We start from the raw sequence: 19,018 nt of genomic DNA on the forward strand, positions 1-19,018 counted from the left end.
TTTAGGTGTCAATAATACTATGTATATATTAATGGACATTTCTTAGTCAAGTTGAAATAAGGAAGATATTCTTAATTGAACCCTGGCACAATATCACATTACTTAGTGATTCACAAGGTTAAGTTTCTGAAATGCTCGTTATACGATTTTATGGAACAAGGAGTTAATTTCTGAGGTTTTATTTTTTATTACCTCTACCCTGGCGCTGTAGAACAATTTTATTGAATTCTATTCTTTTTTTATTAATAATTGTTGTCGAAAAGCCAATGTACCCGCGGAGAGCCAATGTATTGTCTGGTATAAATTTGTGGCGGCATCATCGCCATTCGTCGACATTCCCATGGAAGACGCTACGTTACCGGAATGACTCGGATTTTTCGTCACAGGAGCAATCCCTTGCAGCAAGTTTGCTTCAAATACTTCTGTTCAGGGATGGTATCGAACCCAATCCTGGACGAGAGGTATTCTACTGCTGGGTCTGCCACATACGGTTCCACCCGAACTCCAACTCAGTTAGGGGTAATTAGTGCACCGATGGGTGCCATCTTAAGACCTGCTCAGGCCTTAAGACACACAGGGAGTGGTCCACACGTTAAATGTTCCGGCACTGCAAACGGCCGCCACAAATCAAACCCTAATGGTTCGGAGCCCATCGGTGCAACGCGACACCCTCTCTGACCCACAACCATCCTGTTCCAATCCTCGTGCGGGGACAAACAAGCAGCTCTTGGCCCCTCGCATAGTCTGTTCCGTGTGTCAGACCAGGGTTCCACGGAGCCTGACATCAGTCAAGTGCAATTCTTGCAATGACTGGTGCCGCTTTCGGAAGTGCTCTGGCCTGCGCACCACACGTGATTGGACACGCGACTACGTTGCCTCCTGCTGCAGAGCTCTGCACCCGCAACCGCCCCCTGTGACGCGGCCGCCCGTAAACATCAAACTGCAACAACAACTGCGGAATGCACAGCAGAACCAGCGCAGACAAACACACGCGTCCCTCACACCCCGCCTTACGACTATACTCCCATGGAGCTTCAACGGACTCATGAGCAAGATAGATGAGATAGTTGCGATCCAAGAGACAAAACTGCATGCTAGCTCCCCCTTAATTACCAGCGATAAAGTTTAGCGGGCCATCAACCATATGAAATCTTCTAAAGTCATTGGCCTTGTCGGACAAAACATGCTGATGTTGAAAAAGCTGGGTCCATTGGAAGTAGAGTACCTCACAAGAGTTTTCAATACGTCCATGGCCACTCTCGTAATTCCTGACAAGTAGGGAGAATGGTCACTCTACTGAAATCTGGGAAACCGGTCAACTAAAGGGATCCTTATCGGCCGATAACTCTCCTTTCAACTGTAGTGAAGACTCTTGAAGCCCCCCTACTCCCACTCTATACGGAACATCTGACCCCAGCCACACATAAGCATGACTTCCGAAGAGTCCACAGTACCACCACAGCACTCACGCAGATCAACCGTGGGCTTAACCAAAATCGCCCCTGCGAGAGGACTGTCCTAGAGCGCTGGCTGCCCTATGACCTCGATAGCCTCACGAATTCCTTCTTTAAGGTCTTGAATCGACCCGGGGCTGTTGGCGTAGACCTTATCTTTCACGTGGCCCCAAAGAAAAAATTCACAAGGTGTTAAATCACAAGATCTCGGTGGCCAATTATGATCACCTCTTCGAGAGATAACACGGTCAGCAAACTTTTCGCGTAAACAATCAATGGTTTCGTTGCTTGTGTGGCATAAAAAATTGTTATTCATCTCTCGATAGCGCAATCCCTTCTTAATAACACGTGCGTGGTCGACATTCGTCGGTAATATAATCTCTAATCAGAGGAAGATAAAGCAAGGAGTTCCGCAGTGTATTGTCCTTTCCTCTTTTCAACTTCTATATCTCGAAGCTCCCCCAGTTACCAGAGGGAATCTCCCTGGTCTCTTACGCCGACGACTGCACGATAATCGGGTATTGACATTGATGGCCTGCCCGCCAAAGTGAGCGTATATCTCCCCCGTCTTTCTCGCTTCTTCACAACGAGGAACCTACAGCTTTTCCCCACGAAGTTTACGGCGACCCTTTTCAGCTCCTGGACAAAGGAAGTCAAGCGGCAACTTAAGGTAACAGCCGACGACACACCAATACCGACTATTACCAACCCCAAAATATTGGGAGTTATCTTCGAAAGTTTGCTCTCCTTTTCTTCGCACCCAATAGCTATTGCCTCTAAAGTCTAAAATGGCAACAAGGTCCTCAAATTGCTTGACAGCAGCTCTTCGGGCAAAGACAAAAAAATGTTGCTATCTACATTTAAGGTAATTGGTCGGCCGGTTCTAAACTACGCTGCGCCTCTCTGGTCGCCTGGAACTAGTAATACGCAGTGGATGACGGGTTGCCTCCTGATGTCCCCACTACAACATCTACACGATAAGGCACAGATGCTGCCTGCGAAGTAGGACAACACGCACAACACGCACAATTACGTTCTGGATACTGTAACAGGTTAAACTCCTACTTATCCAGTATTGACCCCGACGTATTAAACTTATGCCCAGCATGTGAAGGAGCTCCGCACTAATCACCTTTTCACATGCCATATCACACCCACTCATCTAACACTCCTTTCCCTCTGGATCCAACCTGTCGAAACAGTAAGATGAGCTAGACGAAGACGACCGGTGATCTACACTACACTGAAAGGTATAAGTATACTGCTACAACAACAACAATCCATTTGTCGAGTCCCTATACCGCTGTAGCTAAATAGACTGGTGCACAACCAACATTCGCAAGTGCACAGGATCGAATCTCCCTGCATGAAACACCAAATGATAGAAAAAGTTCTTTCTAATAGCAGTTGTCCCTCGACAGTCAGTGGCAAAGCTCTGTTTCTGCCATGAAAAAGATCTTCACAGAAAAACCATTTGCCGTTCGGAGTTGGGTTAAAACTGTAGGTCCCTTCATTTGTGGAACAACATCAAGACGCACACTACGAATAAAAGGCGCAATATTACACAATCCATCAAATAATCGCGCAGAGGTACGGTTTAAACCCATTAGACTTCTGATTCAGGACATTAGGGCGGTTTCGTACAAATAACTAAAAACAAATAAACAAAAATATTCTTTCACTACAGGTAGAAACCGAAGCCAAACTTGTTCATTCACTTAAAGTGAAGCTCACGTTGCCATCAATTGTAATTTATTTATACATATGCGAATACCAAAGGTCCAAAATTCCACACAGCGCATGAAACGAACTTTTTGCGACCAAAAAATCCTCAGAAATGTGGAAATAGGATTATATGTAGGTATATACGAGTAATTTGGCCGCCTGGGCCTTGTATAACAATTTTCCTCTATTTGATTACGTTGTGTATAAACATATCAGATCACTAGTCTAAGCAGATAAACCAGCTAAGGCTGCAAACATAGTGCACGCTGAGACGAAGACGAAGATGAAGACGAAGCTGAAGAGAAATTGCTTGCGTTGCGAGTAAGCGAATAGGTTGCACAGTGAAAGACGAATTGGTTGCGCATTTGTTATGTTAGTCGCAATGGATTCCTCATCAGATGATGACCTGCTGATTGAGCAAAGCTTATATTTTTAATTAAAACGTATAAAAGTAAATAAAAAAGTACACCCTATAAATTTGGGAAGAGAAGCATTTGGTGAGTTTCATCATTTGTATGATGAGCTGCGCCACGATGAAAAGAAATTTGTGGAATATACCAGAATGACAATTAGCACATTTGATTATATTCTAATTAAAATTGAGCCAGTTAGTATTAAAAATTGGACTAATTTTAATAAAACGCCAATTATATGTGCTGAAAGGCTAATTGTGACGTTAAGGTAAAAAATAATTTTGAAATATATTTAGTTACATATATGCCTTTTATTGATTACACTGTGTGACAAAAAAAAAAAAATTAAATAAACTTTTATGGAGACCTAGCACAACTTATGGTTATAGAAAAACTAAACAAAATGGTATAGGAGAAATTTCCAATACACCCCCAAAATCTCATTTTATGGCCATAAAACCGTTTTTCAGTAGGTTGATGTGAAGAATCACTTCTAACTTCGCGAATTTCCATCCGATTTCGAATTTGTTTTTTTAATTCGAAAGAACAAAAACAAGCCCTTTTGACAGTGTGTTGATAATTTTTCTGAAATGACAGCTGACGAGACTCTAGACGGAAGTATTTGGAATTTTTTTATTTTTTCTCTATTTTTTCAACTTTGACATAATTTTTACGATATTATCCGATATTGAGGATTTTTTTTAGTACACTATTGTTATAGTAAATTTAATTTTGCGTCGAATGAACAACATTTGACTGTAATTGAATTAAAATTAATAGAGTAATCCGCCTATCATGGTATCAAATATCACTAACTATCAAAAACTAAGTATCGCAATAGAAAATTTGATTAAAAACCCATTCACTCTAAAATTATTAAACAATGATATATACAAAATAAATGTTACACACAGTGACGACTATAGGTCAGTAACTAAAATGCTAACAGAATCAGAAATATCCTGGTTTTCGTACCAAAATAAGCAAACGCGACCAATTAAAGTGATGATAAAAAACCTGCATCACACTTGTGAACCTGAAGCAATTATAGCTGACCTAAATGATCAAGGCTTTAACGTTTTAAATGCTGTGAACAAGCTAAAATGGAAAAGTAAAGAACCTTTAAATATGTTTATGGTTACTTTTGATCCCAGTGAAGATATCAACAAGATTTACAAAATAAACCATGTCCTCCACTCAATCGTTGTTATTGAACCTGTCAAAGCATCAAATCTGATTCCCCAATGCAAAAGTTGTCAAGCATTTGGTCATACCAAGAACTACTGTAACAAAACTCCAAGATGTGTAAAGTGCAGTGGAAAACATAGTACATTTGAATGTAAAAAACCGTCAGACCAAAACCCAAAGTGTTGCAACTGCGGGGAAAACCATCCCGCTAATTACAGGGGATGTATAGTCGCGAAAGAATTGCAAAAAATCCGTGATAAGAACAGGAATAAACAACAAATGCCAAATCATAGTAATAAAGTTATCGATACTATAAATAAAGTTACTAAAATAAATGCTGTGAAAACAAAAAAACCATCTTTTGCTGAAATTCTCAAAGAAGATAAGAAGATTGCGATATCAAACAAAATAACAAACAATGACCAGATTCTTGCCCAAATACTTCTCAAATTGAATAATCAAGAAGATTTCAACAAAAGCCTCCATAAACGGTTAAATGATCTTGAAAAACAAATACTGTCCAAAGGTAACAAACACAATGACTGATATGCTGAGAATTATGGCATGGAATGCGAACGGCTTAAAAAATCACAAAAATGAATTACAAATTTTATTAGAATTAGAACATATTGACGTCTGTCTTATTTCTGAAACGCACTTTACCAAACAATCGCACATTGAATTCAAGCATTATAATATCTACCACACTACACACCCAAGCAACTGTCCAAGGGGTGGTAGTGCCGTAATTATTAAGAAAAATATTGAGCAGTACGAAGATTTCAATTTAAGTACAGAAATATTCCAAGCCACAACTGTAACAATCCAAACAAAAAACCAACCACTTTCAATCACTGCCATATATTGTCCACCAAGATACAATATATCTTCAGAAGAATACAAGAAACTCATCAACATGCACAAATTTAAGTTCGTAATTGGTGGAGATTTTAACGCAAAAAATGTTTATTGGGGATCACGTTTAACCACAGTGAAAGGACGTGAGTTGTACAAAGCAGCGCGAGAAACTGGATGTGACTTCATTTCTACGGCGAAACCAACATATTGGCCAACTGATGTCAATAAAACTCCGGACCTGATCGACTTTTTCATTGTAAAAAAACTGTCAACGAATTTTATTCAAATAGCCGAAGGTTCTGATCTCAATTCTGATCATTCACCAATATTCTTAACTATCAGTGAAGCAATAATCGAGAAAGAAAGTAAACCGACGCTCAATAATAAAAATACTGACTGGAAATCCTTTGCAAAAATTCTTCAAAACATTCAACAAAATGACTTCTTAGTAACCACCAAAGATCAACTAGAAGAAGAAGTTCAAAGGTTTGTCCAAGAAATCCAGAAAGCTGCCTGGATGAGTACACCCAATTTCAAAAGGGTAACAAATGGAGCTAACTACCCCAAAGAAATTAAGCAGCTCATCACAAACAAAAGAAAATTACGGCGAAAATGGCAACATACTCGTTCCCCTAGTGACAAAACCAAGCTCAACAAAGCATCACAAGAATTAAATAATGAAATAAATTGTATTAAAAATGAATCAATAAATCAATACCTTTCAAGCTTGAGATCTGATAAAAAAGGTGACTACTCACTTTGGAAGTGTACTAAATATTTGAAAAGACCAAATTGTCATGTTCCTCCAATCAAAAGAGATAATAATACATGGGCAAAAAGTGACAAAGACAAGGCAGTAGCTTTTGCAAAACACTTAACAGAAACTTTCCAACCCAACGAAAATCAATCTGACAATTTGTATACTCATACTGTAGATGAAAACACTCCTATTTCATTCATTACTATAAAAGAACTCAAAAGGGAAATAAAACAACTAAAAGATAAAAAAGCGCCCGGATTCGATTTAATTACAGCTGAGGTTTTAAAAAAGTTACCCTACATAAGTTTGGTTAAATTAGTAAAGTTATTTAATCATTCAATTCAGCTTCACTATGTTCCAACCCTGTGGAAAGTTGCGGAAATGATAATGATTCCGAAACCGGGAAAAGATCTACATCTTGTTTCCTCGTACAGACCAATCTCGTTGCTGCCTCAAATTGGTAAGCTATTTGAAAAGCTCATCCTCAATCGGTTGACGCCAATTATCGACTCTAAAGATTTGTTACCTTCGCATCAATTTGGCTTTCGGTGTAAGCACTCAACCATCGATCAGGTGCATAGAATCACAGCCGAAATTGAAAACTCTTTTGAACAGAATAACGTGTGTTCAGCAGTATTCTTGGACGTCGCACAAGCTTTCGACAAGGTTTGGCATGACGGTTTAAATAACAAACTAAATACCTGCCTTCCAAGCGGTTTTTGCGCCCTCCTAAAGTCGTATCTGAGTGAACGCTACTTTCGCGTTAAACAAGGAAATGAATACTCTGACCTTGAAGAAATAAATGCTGGTGTGCCGCAAGGAAGCATTCTTGGTCCGCTCTTATACCTTTTATACACCAGAGACTTGCCGATACCCTCGAATAGCTTGATCGCCACTTTCGCCGACGACACTGCCATCCTAGCAATTGGAAAAAGTGCTGAAGAAGCTGCAACCAAACTTCAAATTGCAACAAACGCTATTGAAGAATGGACGAAAACTTGGCGCATAAAATTGAACAATACCAAGTCAATACATGTAAACTTCATCAACAAAAAAGTGAATCATTATCCAATAATGCTGCTAGGTGCCGCAATACCACATGCAAACACTGCAAAATACCTTGGCATGACGCTTGATGCTAAGCTTCGATGGAAGGAGCATATAAAACTTAAACGGCATGAAATCCATCTGAAGGTAATACAAATTAAATGGCTAATTGGACGAAGATCAAAGCTATCCATATAAACAAAATAGCGATATATAAACAAATTATAAAACCAGTGTGGTCCTATGGCGCGCAATTATGGGGTTGCGCCAGTCAAAGTAATATAAATATACTTCAACGACTCCAGAATAAAATCCTTCGAGATATTCTCAACGCACCTTGGTTCGTTCGCAATAAGGATATTCATCGTGACCTTAATATCCCTACGGTCGCTGAAGAAATTAAAAAACAAGCAGAAGCCCACTCCCATAGGCTTCAAAGGCACGTGAACGAGGAAGCTAGCAATCTGCTCAACACCTCAGGCCTAACTCGACGACTGCATCGAATTAAACCACATGATCTGGCATGATGGCTGTTAACTTAAGGAAGGGACTATGAAAATCTCTTCACAAAATTTTATTTATGTTACCAAAATTGTACTGCTCGTTAGTTTATCTGTAACTAGTTGCAGTGCCAACAAACATTGTTATGTATTTTATATTGTATCTATGTTTGTAATAAAAAAAAAAAAAAAAAAAAAAAAAAAAAAAAAAAAAAAAAAAAATTGAGTTGTGTGAGTTTTAAGATTTTTTTTTTTTTTTACTAATTTGGTATGTAGGTATAACTTACGCTAAATGGGAATAAGGACGTGTTTTGATGCGTGATTATAGATACGTAATATTTATTGGAGTATATATGTATACATAAGAGTACATTGTACTGCATACAACAGAACTGGTTAGAACTTACGAAAATATCTGACATATTATAGCACATTTTTTTTTCAATAGAAATATGGAAAATCTCCCAAGTGTACCAAAGTTCACACTGTAAATTGATTAACAAAAGAAGTTTGTTATTATAATTTAACCTTATTAAAACGTCAAAGTTGTATTGTTTGTTTCATTGAAATTCAAGAGACATAAATCAAAACGTTGCCAGAAAAGTCGAATTTCTCAATATTCTCGGATGATGTGGCATCATCAGCCTTATCATAAACCAGATGATTGTTATTTTTATAAAACGGACGTAAACGGTCATCATTATAAAACTCGAAAGCACATAAAGTATGCTGATGTTGCAACTGTTAAGAACCCCGTAGTCTTGGACGATATGATTGACTCAACTGCAGGAACTGAAGGAAGTTCAACTCATTGCTGATGATGATCAAACTGATAACAATAAACCCGATGATGAAGAGTACTTTCCGTCTGGTTCTAAGTCTTCAGAACGACATTGTATCAAATTCAGATTTTCAGGATCTTTCTCGTGATTTACTTCTATCGGGAAGACAAAGAAACGCTCGCTTCTCGATTTAAACGATGGAATTTAGTTGATGACGACGTCAGATGAATGATGATGATCGAATTTCTTACAGAGAAGTATTCAAAACTGATGAAGAGAATGACAAATGTACCGTACCATACTAAACTCCAAAGGGCCGTTTCCAATGCATTTTTAAGTTTGGAACCAGTTCCGTTGTGTACTGCACCGTACCACACCGTACAGTGCTGCACTGCACAATACTCCAATAAATATTATGTGTTTATAATGACACTTGTTATCATTTTCATGCTTCGATGCCTACATACCAAATTAGTAAAAAAAAAATTAAATCTTAAAACTCACACAACTCTATTAATTTTAATTCAATTACAGTCAAATGTTGCTCATTCGACGCAAAATTAAATTTACTATAACAGTAGTGTACTAAAAAAAATACTCAATATCGGATAATATCGTAAAAATTATGTCAAAGTTGAAAAAATAGAGAAAAAATAAAAAAATTCCAAATACTTCCGTCTAGAGTCTCGTCAGCTGTCATTTCAGAAAAATTATCAACACACTGTCAAAAGGGCTTGTTTTTGTTCTTTCGAATTAAAAAAACAAATTCGAAATCGGATGGAAATTCGCGAAGTTAGAAGTGATTCTTCACATCAACCTACTGAAAAACGGTTTTATGGCCATAAAATGAGATTTTGGGGGTGTATTGGAAATTTCTCCTATACCGTTTTGTTTAGTTTTTCTATAGCCATAAGTTGTGCTAGGTCTCCATAAAAGTTTATTTAATTTTTTTTTTTTTGTCACACAGTGTTATTACTTCTCATTTAGTTACTTGTTTATCGACTGTCTTAACTTAATTAACGTGCCAAAGCATAGACAGAACAAACAAACAAAAACCACGGTAACTAGCAAGCGATTCGTCTTCAAATTCAGTACAGCAGCGTTTGAAGCTGATTGCTTGCGTTTCGTCGTCACAGTGCGCACTATGCGTACGAGCGAGCGAATTCATACGATTTGGTCTGCACTGTTTTTCGTCTTCAGCTTCGTCTTCATCTTCGTCTTCGCCTCAGCGTGCACTGTGTTTGCAACCTAAGATTGATGATTTGGAAGCCAACGTGCAACGCATTGTTATTTTATTATTGAGACAATGCCGGTTATGCTGTCAAAGCGTTACACAATCGCACACACCTAATAGTGCTTATATGATGCAGTTGAGGTAGCGATGCTTCTACCTCGAAGAAGGACGAAAATTCTACATCTGCTACCTAAATACCAGTAAAAAAGGGTGATCCGAAGGATTTGAGGTACTTCTTCTACAACCACTGCATAATCCTATTTGCAAGATATCTCCTCCATAAAATTATTGGCTGCAGGAAGGCGTACGAAGAAAATGAATATCGGAAAGATATCTAAAATATTTTATTCAATAATCATTATTATGCATTTCGCTTTGAACACGCTTAATTCCGATGTGTTTGTTTATTTAAGGGGTTGCATCCGAAAGTGCTCTGTCGAATATCGAATGTTGAATTAGAATCAGGTAATCTCAGCTGACAGATTGATTCGTACATTGTCTACAGCCGAGTGCTTAGTGATGACTGAATAACCCGAATTGTGGTCTAATTCAGTCTTGGCAAAGGCGAATCTGTTCAAGGTGATGGCATTCGGTCAACAACATTTTTTAAAATAGAAATGTCAAGGGAAAGCGAATAGAAGAATGGAACTAATGACAAATAGTTTGTCGCACATTCACAACACAGCAACTTTACGTAATTTCGTTTTACTGGCATTTCTAAATTAAAGGCGAAATGAAGAAGAAGAAATAAACTCTTCTCATCACACCACCTTGTATAGATACGCCTTGGTCTTGACCATATAGACCTTGAGGACTTTATGGTATATTTGTCAATTTTCCCCATATGTATAGCCTTTCCATCCACTGCCAGCGAAGAGAATAACGTTTTCAGTTTAAATTGCGTTCCCTTCTCGTGCTAACAGGGATATCTGTAGAAATTGGCATGTATAAATAAATATAATATGTATATATAATGTATTCGCATTTTAATATGATCTTACACACCACACATGAGTTTCATGTAATTTTCGTGGCAGAAATACGCTCTACCATATAATATTTCAAGTGGTTGCATTTTGGTTCTCTTTAATCCTAATGGTTTAGAGGCTATGTCGTAAGTGACTTAGTGCTTTGGCAACCGAATGACGATCAGGTAGGATTTCAAAGGTCCATGCATATAATTCACTGCGCCAGTTTCTTCTTCACTTGTGCATATAGGTAGGTTGTCTTTATGTATGTACATATGCTTATATATAAATTTCTGTATATACATATGTATTTGTACGAATTTATTATTTACATATCCACATACCCTTACACAGTCATATATTATAGGTCCGTTTATTTATTGTAAAAAGCGTGTGGTGTTCATATAATGTTTATACATAGATCTTCCTACTGCTTTAAAATATTAAATAACTTTACATATTTACAATTATAATATTATTTTCAATTAAAAGCAACTTCGTTGTTGCACTTTTATAAATAAGTTTCATTCTCATGTGTACAATTGAACAACACAAAAATATGTATATGTAAATATGTATAAACCAATATTCGTTTTAATTTTTATATTAACTCACAAATGTTTCTCCCTTGGATCTTCTATTTTCGAATCGATTTTAAATATCTCGAATTAAAAAAAAAAAATGTTCAATAAAAATTCAAAACCACTCAACCAAAAACATACCAATATGCTGTATTTTCAAATGTGGATCAAAAGGTGCTCAAGGTATACGAAACTATTCAATTAACATAACACATGCCGTAAATCAGAAAAATTATTTATTTTTTTTTTTGTTATTCATAGAAAAAAAAATGTAAACTATATCGGTAATTCATATTTAATTTATACATTACACTTCTGTTAAATAAATAATTTCTTTACGTGCTAGCACATACATACAAATGTATAATGTATGAATGAATGATATTTTGAAAAGAAAGTAACTATTTAGTGATTACTTACTTCAATTTTTTATGCTAGTTCAATAAGCATTGTTAGAGGTAATCAGAATTTGTGCACACTTGCTTGACTTGTTTTTGTTTTTTTTTAGCAAGACATTTAAATTTTTAAAAGTTTTGTATCCGCCTTCAACATTCAAAAAATAAATTCATACAATATTTCCTTTTCTCAAATTTCGCCACGAACACAGATATGTATATATATGTATTTACGTAATAGACTAAAAACATATTTAAACTCTCTAGTACGAGTAAGTAGTCGGATTTCAGTAGACAGTGGGTAATGACTTCTCTTTTATTAACGACGACTTCGGCTGTAGATTATCGCCACAACATCGTAGTAGACAACGTATTCGCTACTTACCCGGCATAAACAGTAGGTAGTGTATTGGCTACTTACTGAATCCATTTGACATCAATATACACATAACATACATATGTATGTACATATACACATATGTTTTTATGTATATGTACATTTATTATAACATATTATTAAATTGGTTTGTTAAGATTATTTTATTTATTAAGTATCAACATCATTTTCTTTATCTTTACCCATGTTATCACTCTTATTACTATTCAATATCCTAATTCTTTCACACTCATTTTTTTTTAGGAGCTGTAGTGTTTTTTGCAGTAGATTATTATTAGTTCCCGCGCCATTGCCAATTGTATCTAAATTACAAATACATGTAATTATAATTATGCACTTAAACTTTTTAAACAACTAAAATGCAACTAAAATTTTTGTCACTGGCACATTTCGCTAGAGGCAATCAGCATTCTACTGCAATGCGTTCAGGTTCAGATCGAGTCTTTTACCATATAGATTTGGTGGACATCTTGCCTTATTCTCACCTTTTCACATACAAATGTGTGTGTTTTTAATAATTTTTAATTTTTCATTAAACTTTGCAGGTCCATTAATCTAACTAAGTGTAATGCTTATAAGTTGTTAACATAATATACAAGGTGGCGCAAAAGTAACCTTGCGATGTTTTTTGGCTGTAATTTAAAAAAAAATGAAAAACTTTGATTCTTCTTGTGGTCTTTTAATTTTTTTTACATCAAGTCGAGAATATGATGTCATATAAATGGCCGCCGCCACAGTTGATTGCCATTTGAGCCCTTTTTATGGCATTTTCTACCACTTTGGTCAAAACTTCCGGCGATAGGTCCTCACGTTCTTGACGGATATTGTCTTTAAGAGCTGCAAGAGTCTGAGGCTTGTTCACATAAACCCGCGACTTCAAAAAGCCCCACAAAAAGAAGTCTGGAGCGTTCAAATCAGGCGATCTTGCTGGCCAGTGCAAATCGCCAAAACGGGAGATTAGGCGCCCGGAAAATGCATCAGCATATCGGTTGTGGCACGTGCAGTGTGTGCCGTTGCCCCGTCTTGTTGGAACCACATGTTTTCCAATCCCAATTCATCAAGTTGCGGCAAAAAGAACTCGTTGATCATTGCTCTGTAGCGCTCACCATTCACAGTAACCGTTTGGCCCGCGACGTCTTCGAAGAAAAAAGGTCCGATGACTCCTCCAGCGAAAACAGCACACCATACAGTGACTTTGAGTGGGTGTGATGGCTCTTCGTAGGTTACACGCGGATTTTCAGTGCCCCAGAAGCGTAAATTTTGCTTATTTACGTACCCGCTAAGATGGAAATGGGCCTCATCACTCATGATTATTTTTGATGAAAAATCATCTTCCTCTTGGTGGTGATTAAGGATGGCTTGAGCGTATGTTAGACGCGATTGGCGGTCAACAGCTAACAGCTGATGCACCGTCTGGACTTTGTACGGAAACATCTTCAAATCCTGTACCAAAATTTGCTGTAAAGACCGTCGACTGATACCCATTTGCGTGGCACGTAGTCTGGTCGATGTCGACGGCGCTTCCATGACATCCTCGGCTACAGCAGCAATATTCTCTGCAGAACGGCTACTCCGGGGTCTGCCACGCCTGGCAGCATCTCGTGTTGTGCCAGTCTCTTCGAGCCGAGCGGCTAAACGTCGCAGTATTTCACCAGTAGGTGTTGGACGGCGAGGAAATCTGCGACGAAATTCACGTTGTGCCAAAGTCACCCACCGATTATTGGTCAAATAAATAGTCAGCAATATTCCGCGTTCTGGAGTAGTGTAGCGTAACATTGTTTATTAACGTGTATTTCGCATGTGCTTACTACTCAAATGTCAAAACAGAACTGACATTAGGGGCCAATCGCAAAATTTATAGCATTTTCTGATAGGAGTATTTCTTTAGCGCCACCTATTATAAGTAATCGTACATATGCATATATACGTGCTAATCCAAACAAAATTGAAACAAAGCTCCTGTTAGGAGCTATTTGTTTGGATATTGCCTCATATAAACCAACAACAGATGTTCTTGTTGTGAAACAGAATTGTAGCGGGACAGGGGATAACAGGTTGACGGGTGGTGATCAGCTGATCCTAAGTATCATACTTTGCACTGGTTGAAATTGAAAGATATTCTCTATTAATATTTGATAGGTTAAAATCGGAACCTTATTTCTGGTGATAGATAGTATAGGTTCTGTTTCACGAGCATTTTAACTTCGGCCATAGCCTGTGGCCTAAGAGTTAAGCTCACCTGGCACCCTTTGAATGATCCCACTGATCGTGTTTACTATACCTCTATTAAGTTTTATTAAGGTTTTGCTAATCACTTATAACCAAAGAAGTGGAGATAATAATCCCCCCTGTAGAGAGCCCCTATGGGCCCTCTTAGTTATGCTGACATTACCCATATTAGCTTTGATGATCCTGGTTGCTAGCAAAGCTATGATCCAATTGCTGATCCAATTTTCCACCCCTAAGTCTATTAACGCTCTTTGGATAGCATCAGTGCTAACGTTATTAAATGCGCCTTCATGTCTAGAAAAGCTGCCATACTGTTTGCTCACTAGGAACCCCTCTATTGTTCGGATTACCTCGTAAAGTGCTGCCCCGAAGTTTAGCCTTTGAGGTAAGCGTGTTGTGCAGTTTACATAATATACTAAAACTCTCCACCAAGCTTCTAATGTGTGTGTCTAAAATCCATTCAAAAATATTTAAAATGAATGATTCTTGACCCGTTCTAACTATCTTTGGTATGAAGACGACTCTAACATGTTTCCAGCTATTTGGAATATAACCTTATAAACCAAGCTTTTAAAATTTCTATTAGCCATGGTAGAATACCATCGAGAGTTTTCTGTAACATCTTAGGAAAGATCCCGTCAGCGCCTAGAGATTTGTAAGGTGAAAATAATCAAATTGCTCATGCAACCTTCTCATTTGTGACTATTGCATCGGCAAGATGCTTTGGGTCATATCGGCTCCGCTCCCAACATCGCTATCATGAGCGCAACATCCTGGAAAATGAGTATTTAAAAGAAGTTCTTGAGAGTCTTCTGCCGTAGATGCAGCCATTGAATGATCTTTGGACAAAATACGGCTAAACCTTGCAGAACCTCTAGGGGAATAAAATAAAGAACAGAAATCCCTCCAGCTCTTTCTTGGCGACCCTGGTTGGCTTCTTGTATTGTCTTCGTATTTTTCTGTACAATTGCCAATTAGAATTGCCCGTCCTAACGTATGGCGCAGAAGCTTGGACGATGACAACATCCGATGAAGCGACGCTTGGAGTGTTTGAAAGAAAGATTCTGCGAAAGATTTTTGGACCTTTGCACGTTGGCAACGGCGAATGTCGCAGACGATGGAAGGATGGGCTGTATGAGCTTTACGACGACATAGACATAGCTCAGCGAATAAAGATCCAGCGGCTACGTTGGCTGGGTCATGTCGTCCGAATGGATACAAACGCTCCTGCTTTCAAAGTATTCAATGTGGTACCAGCTGGTGGTAGCAGAGGAAGAGGAAGGCCTCCTCTGCGTTGGAAAGATCAGGTGGAGAAGGATTTGGCTTCACTTGGTGTGTCCAATTGGTGCCGGTTAGCTCGAGAAAGAAACGACTGGCGCGCTTTGTTAAACTTGGCCAAAATCGCGTAAGCGGTTATTGCGCCAATTAAAAAGAGAAGAAGGATGACGATATGGCAAGGGTGGATCTACCTCCAGATCCACGTGGTAGAGGATCCAGATATGGTCCGAAAACTACTTTTTGCTTGCAAGCCTCTAATTTGTTACTCTCACTGAAGTATTTTCAGATAATAATGTTATATCTATTAAATCCTAAAGCATTTCGTGCTTGGAAAGGTGAAAATCGGTGTATTACTCCTGTTACATACTGCTAGGTTAGTAGCCGTAGCCGAATGGGTTGTTGTGTGACTACCATTCGGAATTCAGAGAGAACGTGAGTTCAAATCTCGGTGAATAACCAAAGTAAAGAAACATTTTTTTCTAGTAGCGGTCGCCCCTCGGCAGGCAATAGCAAACCTTGGGGTGTATTTCTGCCATGAAAAAGCTCTTCATAAAAAATATCTGCCGTTCAAAGTCGGCTTGAAACTGTAGGTCCCTTCATTTGTGGAACAACATCAAGACGCACACCACAAATAGGAGGAAGCTCGGCCAGATACCCAAAAAGGGGGTATGCGCCAATTATATATTTATATAAGAACTCACCTCAACCATTTTGCTAAAATACATGCCCTGGGGTTACCCTGGGTCCGCTGAAGCAGCTTACCTCTGTGTTCCGCATTCTGGGTTCCTGTTTCAGTGAGATGTGTACGCCCTCCTGCTCATCCTCTGGACTCGCAGAATAAAATAACTTCAAAAGCGCTTTCCTCACGCCGAACTGGAGTCGTCCACTTGTTCCAGTGGCTCAATACTCTCCTCAGAGATTTGGAGAAGGACCGAAACTATTTTCATACGGAGCCTCGGCTTTAATGATGCTCAAGCCATCCATCAATGGTTGTGTGCTTGCAAGTATGGGACTAGCTACTTAGCTTTGAACTCCATGTTCGGTATCCAGATACGAACTGCCGTGGAATCTCGCACGCTGATATTACCTACCCACTCGCTCTGGATCTTACCAACCGCAGTTTGCGGGAAGTGGAAAGAGAACTGATCGTCACATTTGATCACCCTGTATCCACGAACCTCCTCCCTTGAATCAAATCCTGGCACTTGGCCCTCCGAACATGCCATGACGTGATCAACGACAATGCGAGAGAGCCGTACCTCGATTTCGCACCACATTTTCAACGCAGGTATACCGCGGGTTATTAGTTCGTTCACCAAAGCAGTTTGCAGGTGATCCCGTGCCACCTTATTCAACGCGAATTTGGCTGGTTTAGGCGTCCAAGGGTGACATCTTGTGCTTTTTCGCAGTTTAACCACCTTCGTCCTGCGAGAGATAGCGCTTTACGGCTTTTGCCTACTGGGTCGCTTGGAACGCCAGGTTCTCGTCAACCACCTTTCACACCTTGCTATATTGGCCGCGTATTTGGGAAGACTTTACCTTGGGTCTCATTTTTGCTTATCCTGCCAAGAATACCGAGAGACCTCTGGTAAAGCTTATACCTGGACGGCCCTGTTTTACGTATAGACGCTTTCACCCCTTGGTATCAGCGGATGCAGAGTTGATGGCGTGCTGTAGCCCACAGCTTTCCCACTATCTGTTCTTGACTAGAGGCCAAGAGCTTGTCTTCGAGCGAGTTCCAAACTTCCTCAGCTCGTGTGTGTCCGTCCGTTTTGTCATTTGGTCCGTCCGACTGCCCGTTCGTTTTGTCTTTACGACAGTCCGTTTGTCCGTCTGCTTGTTGTTGTTGTCGTTGTTGCGGTAACATTCCCTGTCAGTGTAGTGTAATTACCGGTCGTCTTCGCCTAGCTCATCTAATGGTAGGCCCAGGAAACTAATTGTTTCGACGGGTTTGGTCCAGAGGGAGAGGGGTGTTAGATCAGTGGATTTGATGGGGCATGTGAAAAGTTGGTTAGTGTTGCGCGGAGTGCCTCCACATGCTGGACATATGTTTAGTATGTCGAGGTCGATTCTGGATAAGTAGGAGTTTAACCTGCTACAGTATTCAGAACGTAATTGTGCCAAGGTTACGCGGGACTCTCGGGGAAGTTGCAGCTCTTCGTCTGCGAGTGGTGGAGGTTGGACTCCGATAACGGCATTCAGGGGTCGGAAGCTTAAGAAGGGTGAGGGTCTCCCGATGAATGTTGTTTATGGCTGTTTGTCCGATCCAGTAGCTGTCTTTCTGTTTTGTCTTGGATCTCGTCCGCGTAGTTGAAAGTGACACCCTAGAAGAAACTGCTTACTGAGCAGTTTGTTATGCTCCTTAATATGCAGCATAAGGGCCTCATCGTGTAGGTGTTGTATCGGTGACATCAGAAGACATCCTGTCGCGGTACTTAATGCAGTCTTTTGGCAGGTCTGAACCTTCGTCCACTGCAAATCTCTGGTTTCAGGCCACCAGACATGTGCAGCATAGTTTAGAACCGGACGGCCTGTTATTTGAAAGTCGACAGCAACATTTCCTTGTCTTTGCCCCAAGTGCTGCCGGCAAGCGACTTGAGGACCCTGTTGCGATTATGCACTTTAGTTACAATAGCAGCTGTATTCGCTGAGAAGGAGAGCAAGCTGTCAAAGGTAACTCCCAATATTTTGGGGTTGTTAACCGTCGGAATTTGTGTGTCATCGACTTTTACCTTGATTTGTAGCTTGACCTCCTTTGTCCAGGTGGCGAAAAGGTCGCCGTGGATTTAGTGGGGGAGAGTTGTAAGCTCCTCGCATTGAAGGAGCGAGAAAGGCTGGCCAGGTAGTCGTTCACCTTGGAGCATAGGCCATCAATGTCATTGCCGGACGCTATTATCGTGCAGTCGTCGGCGTATGAGACCATAGAAACTCCCTCTGGTGGCTGGGGGAGTTTCGAAATATACTATAGACATTCAAAAGCAAGGGTGAAAGGACACCACCCTGCGGTACTCATGAGGGGCGTCAGCAAGCATCTAAGCTCTCAAAATATCGGCGACGAATGACGACCACTCAGCTATTTCGCGGCCCACCTCTTCAGCCCTGGCGGGAATGTCGACTGTAAAATGGCATCTAGTAGCGTGGCGTGGATGGCTGTATCGAAAGCCTTTTTTAAATCCAACGCTACTAAGACAGTCCGCTCGCAGGGGCGG

At 39.6% G+C, this 19,018-nt stretch overlaps 1 protein-coding gene across 1 annotated transcript in view; it reads left to right on the top strand.

The window, feature by feature from the left end:
- LOC128869190 (uncharacterized) overlaps positions 1 to 19,018 on the top strand; it is a 586,599-nt gene that overhangs the window by 106,852 nt on the left and 460,729 nt on the right. The window lies entirely within an intron of this gene.

Source organism: Anastrepha ludens, chromosome X (assembly GCF_028408465.1).
Source record: "Anastrepha ludens isolate Willacy chromosome X, idAnaLude1.1, whole genome shotgun sequence".
In the NCBI taxonomy this organism is placed as follows: domain Eukaryota; kingdom Metazoa; phylum Arthropoda; class Insecta; order Diptera; family Tephritidae; genus Anastrepha; species Anastrepha ludens.